Below are 12683 nucleotides of genomic sequence, written 5' to 3' on the forward strand. Positions count from 1 at the left end.
TGTATTAAAAACTAACTGCCACTCTGAAAGGGGTCAGAGAATGTTTAATGTTCAGTCTAAATCTATGATGGGGCTAACAGTCATAACTTGAATGTGATAAAATGAGACTAATGAAAACCTTCCCAATTCGTCATTTTAAAGATGGAGGTAAAAGAGTCAGAAGTCACATAAATAATGGGGAGGGAAAAGAGAGGACTGAAAGGTCAAGAAAACTGAACTAATGCAGAGTAGCATGAGGTAAGACACCAAGATAGAGGAGAGAAAGGGAACAAGGCCCGGGGGAAAAAGGGAAGACAGTCATGTCCTTGTAGCTACTGTGGAACGCTGATCTGAATAGTGTACACCTTTAAAGACTTTATTTCTGACTCTTGAAATTTACATAGAAATGTGAACTAGCTGAAAATCAAAGTACATTCTTACTAACACTCAAAGAAGCCAAGCAGGATGTTCTCACCCAAACTTCAGGAGGTAGAGCTGTCAAAGAAAAATCACTTGTCTATTGTGGTGATATATTGTGCACCCCAACGAAACTTATCTGGGGATCAGATAAGTTAAGTGGGGACAGAGCCAGCCACTAGATTAGACACAGGCCAGACAGTGGTGGCACACACCCTTAATCCTATCACTGGAGACAAAGATCCTTCTCTCTGTCAGTTCAAGGCCACACTGGAAACAGAGCCAGGTGTGGCAGCACACACCTTTAATTCCAACACTTGAGATCTCATGCCTTTGCTTGGGAAGTACACACGCCTTTAATCCCGGGAAGTAAGAAGGCAGGGCACAGAAAGGTATATAAGGTGTGAGGAAACAGGAAGTCTCTCTCTTGAGGCTGAGAATTTTGTAGAGGTAAGAACTTGGCTAGCTTGTTCTGTTTTTCTGATCTTTCAGCTTTCACCCCAATACCTGGCTCTGGGTTTTTTGTTTTCATTAATAAGACCGTTTAGCAATTTGTGTTACAGTCTATTTTCTAAGATATGATATTTTCATATTAACTTAACATGTATTCTGTGTCCCTGTGGTGAGATAAAGATTTATCATGTAAGAAACATTTCAAGTATATATTATTATTAACTGCAATCATCAAGATGAAAATGAATTTTTGAAGTTACTCATCCTGCACAACTAAAAATCTGTGCCATTTTACTTGCACTGCTCCATTCAATGCAAAATCAAGCCACCACTCTATTCTGTTCCACAAGTCTGATTCTAAGCTTGCACATATAACGGATAAGATACTGTATTTGTCTTTCTTGCTTGGCATATTTCACTTAGCTCAATGTTTTCTAGCATTACCCCTGTTGCTGAGGACGATAAGATTTCCTACTCTTTGGGCTGAATAATATTCCAGTTCAAATAAAAACCACTAATAGTCAGGGAACTGTAAACAATAAGCAATCATGTCACATATATTATCATTGCTTTTACAGAAAGACAAGATCAGTGCCTTGCTCAGCCATCACCCAAGAAGTTTTCTCTTGCAGTGAATGGGAACAAAAACAGGGACTACAGCAGGACAATATGTGGCGAGTGAGAGATTTTGGCATACTCACTTCTAAATAGGAGGTCTTCAGAAAGCCCCTCGCCTCAGGGCTCAGAGAGCTATGAGGAAGAGGACGTGAAATGACTGTAAAAGCCACAGGTGATGGAAGACATCAGGGAAACAGTGTTCTCCAGACACGACAGGAATGACGCACATAAGAACTCACAAAGATGTTGGCAACATGCACAGGACCTGCACAGGTTCAAGTCACAGTTCTACCATTGAAGGGGGGGAAGCAGACATGAGCTCCACCCCTAGCCAAGAATCTTTCCATGATTGACACCTACTTGCAAAGGAAAATTTAGTTTTCTCCAATAGAGTTTCACTGGGTATATATGACTTCTCCATCAGAGTCTCACTGGGTATATATGACTTCATTGCTGGGTCCAAGTCATGCATTGTTCTACAATAGATGTTCCAATTTACCACTCGCTTAGGATCTCAGGCATTTAAGCAAAAGTTATCTATTTCCTCCTTGCTATAACTTTGCATAGGAGAAACAAAACTGAGCAAGGCAAACTACCAGAAATATGTTTATTCTTCAACATTTATTGAATTATATTGTGAGGCAGAAATTGTTAGAAGGACACAATGCTAAAACATGACCCAAGGAATTACTCTTAGATGGTGACAATCCTCTAGGCAGTACTATATCTTTAAATTTAGTTTTGTCTCTTTGCATCATAGAATATTTATCTGGAAAATGAAGTGACTTAAATAAATGGGCTATATTATCATTTTTAACTTCAAATTATACACAGAAAAAGAAATGATCTGATAAAACAACTGGTCTTGTTTCTTAAGCACTTCTAGATTTAATATAAACCAATTATATAATAAGTGAAATAAGCAACCATAGATTTTCTTAGAAATGAAGTTGAATATAAAACTTGAGTTTCACTTACTTAGTATCTTTTGCAGCTAAATTGGACCTATTAGAACCTTAAGAAGTAAATCATCCACAGGTTTCTATTATTTCACCCTCATATCACGAATTTTTAAGAGAGCCACTGGCTACTGTGGCTAGAGTGTTCATTTTATGTGGGATAAAAATGAATTAACACAATATGTCACTGTATATTTACTTAGTATACTTTTCTTCCTAAAAATAATCTGGATTTTGTTCATAGAAACAATGAAAACTTTAAAACTACAATATCCTAAGTCTATCTCGAACTCAAAGATATTAAAAGGATATGAAATAATCATTGTATCAATTTACTAAAAGATACCCCAAATCCGTGTAACACTTTTTTGAAAAATTAAAACTCAAATGAGCAGAAGAATATACCATGTCCACCTTAGTTCCGGTTAGTGCTGTTAGGGCAGTCATTCTTCTGAAACTGAAGTAGTTTCTTAGATAGAAATGTATGATCTGATTCTAAAATTCGTAAGGCAGAGCAAATTACCTGAAATAATCACAGCACAGACAGGGGAATGGAGGTGGGGAACAGAAGGGTATATTTAAAAATAGGGAGATGCTAACTACCTTATTTCTACATTAATTGCAAAGCTAATGTCACCAGAACAGCATAGTATTGATATCAATATAGAGAAACAGTAAAATAGAGTAGAATACAAAATCCAGAAAAAGACACCCAGAAATGGAAAAAAATTTTCAATATAGGTATCAAGCAAATTCAGTGAAGAATGATTTTCTCACATTTATGTAGAAAATTGTTGATTTATATGTAATAAAAATGGTTCACTAGTCTTTATGTAGCTCTTGATTAAAAGTTAATTATGAGTGGAGCAAAACCCCAATAGTTAAAACTGAAAACAATAGAACTTTTAGAAGAAATCAAGAATTCTGATTTTGAGTTTGGCAAAATGTCCTTGATACAGCATAATGAGCATGACTCATAAAGAAGAAAGTTTATACAGCGGACTCAAGAAAAAGTAAAACTTCTTTCTAACACAGTATAAAGAATAAAATATTTATATCCTATAATCTAGTTGTATATATATAAACACTATACCCACTTTTCAAACTCAAAATAAATAAACAAGCAATACAAACTTGTAATAAAAGCCAGAAAACTAGAAAGGGGCTATTGGGGTGTGTACATGTGTGGGAGGGGATGAAGGCCTCAAGAAAGAACAGATAACAGAACACAGGTGCTATGAAGTTGGAAGGGAGAATATTGGGAGAGGTGGAAAGACAGGGCAGAGGAAAGGGTGGAGAAGAGTTAAAATGGAAGATGTATGAAAAAGCCATATAGAAATATTTTATATGCTCACTTAAAAATAATAAAAAATTGTTTGAACAGAGGAACCTACATGGGGCCTGAGAGGGGAGAAGAGGGAGGATTAATGCTCCTTCCAGAAACCATAGATTATTAAACAAAGCTCCCAAAGTCAAGCATGGGATACCTCCTACAAGTTGTTCATCAAGGAGGTCTAAGTGGCCCCTAAACAATGCAGGCCATTGCCATTGCTCCTGGTTTCCCAATAGAACTCGATAGGAAGACCCTATTGCTGAAGACACCACATGCTTTGGTCACAGAATGCGGAGAGATAAAGCTGGAAGCTTCTCCCCTGCTGGTGAGCTTTCTTAATGCTAGAAGATATAATGCAAGCTGCTGGCAAAGAAAAGTCAGCCTTATGGGGCTGTGAACTCTGAAGTAAAATAATGACAGGTCTGACAAGATGCACCCATTGGCACAATAGTGGGATGAATGTTATGGGAGTAACTAATTGCTTTATGATTGGATTCAAGGCTTGCCCCACAAGAAGGAACTCATATTTAGTACATAGCAAAAACATGTGGGTTTACTGTAGGGGAGAACCTACTGCTATTGCTTTGATAAATGGATATGGTGTCAAACTGACTTCTAAGTACTTCATAACCATAGATTAGTGCAGTTCTTAGCCTTGGTTGGAAAAACTTTCTTTTAAGAGGATGGTAGTTAATACAAAGATTCACAATGGCTCTAAGTGCAGAGAATAAGAGACTGAGGAGTTCTTGACCCTGAACAGGCCAATTATATCACCCTCCCCATCCCAAGGCTCTCATAGCACAGAGGACAGTAAACTATGTAAGAGCCATTTGGGACCAATACTATTCAATAGCATCTTCTGGAAATTACCTGACCAGTGCAATCATGAACTCCCTGTATCCTCCATAAAAGCTACACAAGACTGGTTCATCAACATTGTATGGTGGAGATGGGAAGGGCTCATAAGGTCCCAGTCCTCTCTGCCGGATTCCTGGCAGTTAGTGGCTGCTGACTGAAGCATGGCAGCTTTTTCAATATGTGGTCACTGATAACATTGCCAATGCTTCAGAAAATCTCTGACACTCATGCAGGCAACCGTACTTAAACTCAGTGGGTCACACACACGATGATGTCATGAAAGCAGGAGGTGGACTTGCTAGGAAGAAGTGTTTCAGCAGGAGGAGGGAAGCACTAGACAGGGTAACAGCAGTGAAAAGAACAGAAATTCATTATATACTTATATAAGACTCTCAAACAGTGCCGGGCGGTGGTGGCGCACGCCTTTAATCTCAGCACTCGGGAGGCAGAGCCAGGCGGATCTCTGTGAGTTCGAGGCCAGCCTGGGCTACCAAGTGAGTCCCAGGAAAGGCGCAAAGCTACACAGAGAAACCCTGTCTCAAAAAACCAAAAAAAAAAAAAAAAAAAAAAAAAGACTCTCAAACAAAGAAAACTAAATTAATTCAAAGAAATAAGAAAGACTGTTTGAAAAGAGGAAACCAATATGGCATCAGAGACAGCACAGGATAAAAGGGAAGGGGGTGAATATGACCAACATACACTTGAGGCATGTCCAAGTACTTTGTATAACATATATAGTAATAAAGACGGACAAACTATTTAAACAGATTCTTCATCTAAGAGGTAATAGATGTCAAGTCATCACACGAAGTCATTACTGAGTTAAGAAAGTGTAAAGTATAATTACAATGCAACAGCAAAACACACCTATTAAGAACTGGTGCAATATTTAACCCTACCATTTGTTCTGTCATGAGTAGAGGAAGGCCTTTATTGTTCTGGGGATGTAGAGAAATGTCGACTTCTATGGCTATAATGCCCTCCAGACTGCCATCATAGAGGGCACCCATCTACAGCTTGCTCAGCTCCTCTTAGTGTTAAGAAGGCAAGCCATGCTTTCTCCTACTTCTGTAGCAAAGATCTTGGTCATCTCCTCAGAATGTGACAGATGAACTCACCGAGGAACCACTAACTAGTGTAAGTTATCAAGTCACCTTGCCTTCAAGAGCCAAAGTACGTGCTTTATAAACCAGACACAATTAACTTGTGCTGGAAACGATATTTAGAAAGGAGTTGAAATACAGACGTAGTATCTCTGATCCTTTCCTGCCTGTCTCTGTTTCTTGTCTCTGGCATAGAGCCTGAGCTTTGACTGCAATTCTCTGGAGAGATATGCCAATAAAGATTGAAGAAGGACAGAGGTATTTTTTTTGTGTGTTATTTTTCAGTTTCAGAAAAACTGTAGCATACTCTAAAATAACAAAAATGAAAGGTCTCCTGTGTACAGCGAGCTGAGTTAGACAGATGAAATGTAACAGAATCCACATTTCATTTTGCTGCAAATGATATAAATCCAATATCTAAGACAGCAGTCACCAAGCACTGGCTATTTCAATAAAATTGGATATTAAACTTTTCTTTCAAATTGGAGGAAATACTTACGATTATGACTTTACTAGCAGATCTCTGCTGCTTTTTGAATTCATATAATGTACTGGCCCTTTAAAATAAAAATCCTCCCAAATGTAAATTTTGTTTGTCTGAATTAAAAAAAGGCCTGAAGTGATTTTTATCAATTTAACTGTATGATTATTTATTAAAAACATTACAATGATTAATTACACAATCAACATTTAAAATCTATTCCTGACCTGGTATGTTGAATGGAAATGCTTCACAATGACTCTATAAACTAGACAATTGGGGAAATATTTTAATTTCTTTGTTCCAATGTATGGGACTTCAGCTAGTCATGCTACATTTGGCTTAAAGAATTACTAAGGCTCCTAAATAATGGAGGGGGAACTAATTACAAATAATATATCCAGAGAAAAAGAGGGAAAGAGAAAAGTGGCCTGAACAGCACACTTTGTAAGACAATGTCCTCCAGTCAGCTGCTTGGCTATGCCCCAAGGTAGTGTCTCTCTCATCAAGACTAAAAACAAAGCTTACACAGCCTCTGATAACTCCCTAGAGTCCACTTTGATGCTCAAGAAAAGCAAATAAAAGAAACACCTGAAGAAAAAGACAAGTATAAAAGCTAATTTTCACTTGAGAAATAAAGGTGTGATAAAGTTTTTAAAAGACAAGTTTGTTTCCATAGAATAATCAATTGTATAAGGCTAATTTATACCTTAATACTTAAAATGGATTTGAAATCTACATCTACTAGTTCCACATTGTATTTATATCAGTAAAACAAGCACACTTAATAGCATTTAGAGGCCGGATGATGGTGCCACAGGCCTTTAATCCCAGCACTTGGGAGGGAGAGGCAGGTGGATCTCAGTGAGTGTGAGGCCAGCCTGGTCTACAAAGTGAGTTCCAGGACAACCAGGACTGTTACACACAGAGAAACCCTGTCTCGAAAAACAAAACAAAAATAGAACTTTCATACACTGGATATGAACACTTCTAACTTTAAGAAATATTACAGTGGAGTGTAAATAAAGGAAATTTATAAAATAAAGGCTTAATAACAAGAATATCTCCAAAACATGTATTTAAGAGATGCATAAAATTTCAGCCTCATTTTTTTTTTCAGTTGTGAGATTTACTTTAAAAAAACATGTTCTGAATCTGCTGCATTGAAAAGGAAAATAGACTCTGATGGTAATGCTTCCCCATCCTCCTGGGAAAGAGGAAATGGTATGCCATGAACAAATGACACCAAAGCTGTGAACTCAGCCTAACTGCTTGCGGTGGTTTGTGCCTACAATCCCAGTCCTTGGGAGACAGAGGCAGTAGAAGCTCAAGTTCAAGGCCACCCTGGAATCGCAGCTACATAGTGAAATGCTGCTTCATTAAAAAAAAGAAAGAAAAGAAAAAAAGGAAAACCTTTATGATGCTACTTCTAAGACTAAAAAATTTGGTGAATTCTCCGAAAGTTTTTTTCTGTATTCAAGCAAACACTTGGCAAACGAGTTGCATTTAACATTTACACATTATACAGGTGTGATACATAATATGAAAGGCTCAATGGAAACTACACTGCACAAAAATAGATGGGACTATTCTGATTTTTTTTTTTTTTTTTTTTTATACATCAATGTAAGGTAAGCCTTACTTTTCAAAGATTTCAGGACAAATCCACTTTGTAATGAGCACCCGACTACTTGGCTGTTTGTCAGCTAGAGCACACATTCCTAATTGTTTCCTTAGAAAAATCCCAGTTCTGCCTCCAGGTATCCTCCTCATACTTGGTAAAGAGTTGGACATCCATTCAGATGAAAAATGTCCATATGCCATTTCCACTTCCATAAATAGGTATTTGCCTATGGCATCCACAAAGAAATCCACATGCTGAGCCCTGCCAAATAAGAGAACCTTCAACTGCTGAGCGCCACCTTAGCTGGGAGCCTTCGCTTCGCCCCTCTGCATGCGATGAGGTTGTTTCCCTCTCAGTCACCAGGTCTCAACCCTGGCTGCAACTCAGAATCAGGAACTGGTGCTTCTTCAGTATCTGCACACTGGCATGGTCTGGGAGTGTTTCAAAGGCGTTTCTGAGCTCACCTCAGGTAGAGATCTGGTCTTAGAAGTTGTATTCTTTCAAATCTTCTAGAGAGGTGGTTTTTTGTTTTATTTTGTTTTTTGGGAGGGGAGGGGGTTTTACATCAGCATTTTTTTTTAAGTTAAAAACTATGTGTATGGTATTTTGCGTTGTGGGTACATATGTCTGTGTTCCCACATGCACACAGTGCCTGCTGAGGTTACAAAAGGGTGCTGGATCCCCAGGACTGGAGTTATGACAGTTTGAGCCATGTGGGTGCTGGGACCTGAACTCTAGTCCTCTGAAACAGCCAGTATTCATAACTGCTGAGCCTACTTTCTACCCCATATATCAATAGTTCTAAAACTAAAAACTTATGGTGATAGGACTTTCAAAATATATCTGTACCCAAGAATATCATTCAAAAACTAAACAGCTACCCAAGAATATAATTCATTTACAAGTAGACAGAAGGTACCTAATATGATTCAAATCATCAAATCACTGTAGAAATGACAAAAAACCTAAAATGTGTATCACATGTAAAATTACTTCAGCTTAAGTAATATTTGATTCCTGCTTTCTAAATCATGAGATTTTAAATTATCCTATACCTTGATCCATAAATCACTTTCAAATGTATCCATTCTCTCAGTCATAGCTACTTCATATTTGGTATGAAGAACATACTCTGCAGCCATAAAACCAAATTCTGGTAATCACCACTCTTTGTCCACCTCTTAGGAAATGTTTATGTGTCTGTCGGTACACTTTGTTCATAAGCACCTCACTGACCACCCTTCCATACTCCTCTTCTCTCTCACTAGTCTGCTTTTTCCTGTTTTGCTTTCACATCACACGTATGTATGTGTAAGTCTGTATCACACATATGACAAAATTCTGCAATATCTATCCTCCTTCATGACTCTTATTCTTGCCCACCCTCTTCTTTTTAGATACCTCCCCTTCTTCATAGTTTTTTTGTACTTTCACATCATCCATCCATCCATCCATTCAACCAACCATCTAATCATCCATCCATCCATCCATCCATCCATGTATCTATCTATATTTGTGTGTATATATATATATATATATATATATATATATCACAAATAAATCTAGATTCTTATTTTTATTATTTAAAAAGAGAATGTTTCCACTAACCTCCAAGAAGATTAAATGGAATTATGTTTGTAATATAAGTAGTAATAGTAGCTAGTAATTAAACAAAATAAGAGAGCACTAGAACAAGAAAAGATACATTTCTATTTCCCTTCAGTTTACAGTTTATAAACAAGGGATCAGAGGTCTGGAGACTAAAGATGACCAGATCCTAAGGCTGTTTAAAAAGGTGTCAATGGGGTGCACACACCCTCCTCCATCTGCTGAAAGGATCCAAGGGATCCTTAAGTGAGTTTCTCGGGGAAGAACAATTATATCATAGACTCATTGTTGACAGTAATCTGCATAAGAAGAGAATACACATTTTCTCAATAGTTTTCACCATTCAGTTACTTTTGAACATAGTAGTCAAGTGTGAAACTACTGGGACAGACACCAAGACAAAACAGACAAAATAATGATACAGAATGATATCTTTTACTTTCCAAACTCATTGATGGCCGAGGCACTGACGTGCATTCCCCTGCTCCAGGCTCACAACTACCGCTAGTCTCTTTAGTGATACTAGAATTTAGAAACCAAATTCATATGCAGTATCAGTTTCTAGTTAAGAAATGTATTCATATATACTCAAAAGTATGAGTTTATGGGATCCCTACAGTATTTATTTATGTTCTCAGTTTCTTTCTATGAAACACACAAATAGGTTCATAATTAACATATCAGTATCACTTATCAACAAATATTGAATAATATTTTTATTATAGGTCTTCCTGTAACTAAGGCTTATGTTATAGAACAATTTAATATCATTAGAGTTGCTAAATTAGTACAGAAAAGTTTCATATACACTTGACTCAGTTTTCTAAAAAACTAAGAGTTTGTATTACCATGGGATATTTATCAAAAGCAAGATGCTTAAAAGAGTCCATCACTCTAACTAAACTACAAATGCTATTGGATTTGAGCACTTTCTCAATTAGTATCATTTCAGCTTCAAGAGCTAACCAACCTACTGAATTGCATTTACTGTTCATGTCTTCTTATTCTTCTCAGATCTTTTATCAACACTGTTTTTCATAACCTGAGAAAACTGAGGAGTTCTGACCAGTCTTTCTGTACATTGTCCCCAAGGTGGCTGTGCCTGACAACTTTCTCATGTTTGGGCTGGGCTCATGTTGGGGCCTAAGGAAAGAATGACACGGATATCCAGCATGGCCTTCTTGCAGCACTGTATGAGTGGGATGCAGGAGAAGTAGGGAAACCACAGAGGAGGGAGGGAGGGAGGGAGGGTGGGAGGGAGGGAGGGAGGGAGGGAAAGAGGGAGGGAGGGAGGGAGGGAGGGAGGGAGAGAGAGAGAGAGAGAGAGAGAGAGAGAGAGAGAGAGAGAGAGAGAGAGAGAGAGCGAGCGAGCGAGCGAGCCCGAGCCCTATCAGGCTACACTAAGATGAAGAGTTGACTTTTTCCTCCAATAACCTGAGAGACACTGAGTGATTTTAAGGACAGAACGATGGAATGCTTCTGATGCTTTAATAAATCATAGTAGCTGAAATATAAAAGCTGAATTAGAGGGGCCATGTTGGCAATTGAAAAAGTAGCAGCAAGTTCTTACAGCAGCATGTGTGATAAATACAATACCTTGAATTAGGTCAGTGGAGATGCTAAGGGATGAGAAGATTCAGGAAAATTCTAGAGAAAGCTGACAGAACTTGTGAAGAGGTGGGATATTAGGATGAGGGAAGGAGAAACAGAGGGATCTCTGGGTCACTGACTGACATTGCCTTTATGAAATACTTCTTTATGATGGTGTGAATCCCATGTTTTCCTTGTATGCAGTTTCAGTATGCAAATCTGAAGCTCCAAGGAAGGAAGATAACTTTGGAAGTCAGTAACACACAAATAATATCTGTAATCTTCAAATCTACTCAGATCGTTAATATAGACCAATGGTTTTCCATCATGGATGGATGCCTTCGTATGAGTCTCTGCGGGGCATCTAGCAATGTCTTGAGACGTTTTTGATTATTGCACTCTGGCATTATTGACTAAGAGACAGAGATGACATTAAATATCATAAAATGAATGGGGCAGCACCCAATACTAAGTATTTTGCTCAAGATATTATAATACTAAAGTTGAGAAACTGCTAGAAAAATTATTTTGTTTTTTAAGGGTATGCAAGTGTACTCTCAGATTTACAATTATACAGGAAACATATTAATTATGTGTTCAACTTTTAAATGGATTAAATATGTTATTTAATCATCTAAAAATTAGTTAAAATATCCAAGAACTAGTTATAAAATTAGGTTTCAAAGAGCTACTATTTAATACTGAAAAATAGTTATAATAAGGAGATAAGGTAAATTAATATAATTATAGTTTAAGTGAACAACTCTGATTCATAAATCTGTAAGATCAGATGTACTCTCTGAGGATCTTCTGTTATATTATGCTACAGCACCTTTACTGAATGAATAAAAGTGTGACTATGTGATTACATAAAGAAAAAGTTGAGCTTAGCTGTCCAATGCTTGTACAAAATCAAAGTCAAAGAAGTAATCTGGAACTTGAGAATTCAAAAATTCTAACAGCATAAGAGAGGTATAAGAGGAATTGGAATAAAAACGTGATTCTGAGAGGGAAAATCCCCCAAACACAGATGCTTGCCAGTGTTCTTCTACACCTAAAAATGCAAAAGTCATCTGTAATATTAAAAAAAATAAGTAAGAACTCTAAAGGTTTACGCTCAAAAATATTTGTGATGGCTGTGTTCAGATCTGGATTCATCGCAGAAGACAATGTCCTCCTCAGAACATATCCACTTCATTAGATAGCAAATCACCTTCCACACTGGGCTGTAGTGATCACTGGACTACTTAGCCCTTTAATGTCATGGGGAATTCACAGGGCTTATAACGATACATTCTGGATAGAAGGCAGTGAGTGTAGGAAATACACCACTGCAGTGTTAAAAGCTGTGTGAGGAAGACCACCTCAATGGGATAACAGAAGAGGGAAGAGAGAAATGCCCTGTAGAGGTATTCTAATTTGGCTAAGTGCTGCAGATAGAAACAGCAGGTAGCCTTGTGCATTAAAAATGGTCCTTCAACCCTTGAGCAGAATCATTAAACGAAACTGACATTTCACCAGCAGGGACAAGTGGTTTGGTATGAATGACATTCAGTAGCCAGAGGAGATGGAGCTGGTGACTCTGAGCTCATGTGTACCTCTTATGCATCTAAAGCCTATCACAATATTTTCTAATTTATACATATTTATGCTTAGCTGT

The 12683-nt window shown here is 37.6% G+C and overlaps 1 protein-coding gene across 5 annotated transcripts in view; it reads right to left on the reverse strand.

The window, feature by feature from the left end:
• Window positions 1-12683, reverse strand: part of Cadps2 (calcium dependent secretion activator 2) — a 540468-nt gene that overhangs the window by 238654 nt on the left and 289131 nt on the right. The window lies entirely within an intron of this gene.

Source organism: Peromyscus eremicus, chromosome 3, assembly GCF_949786415.1.
Source record: "Peromyscus eremicus chromosome 3, PerEre_H2_v1, whole genome shotgun sequence".
NCBI classification, from domain to species: domain Eukaryota; kingdom Metazoa; phylum Chordata; class Mammalia; order Rodentia; family Cricetidae; genus Peromyscus; species Peromyscus eremicus.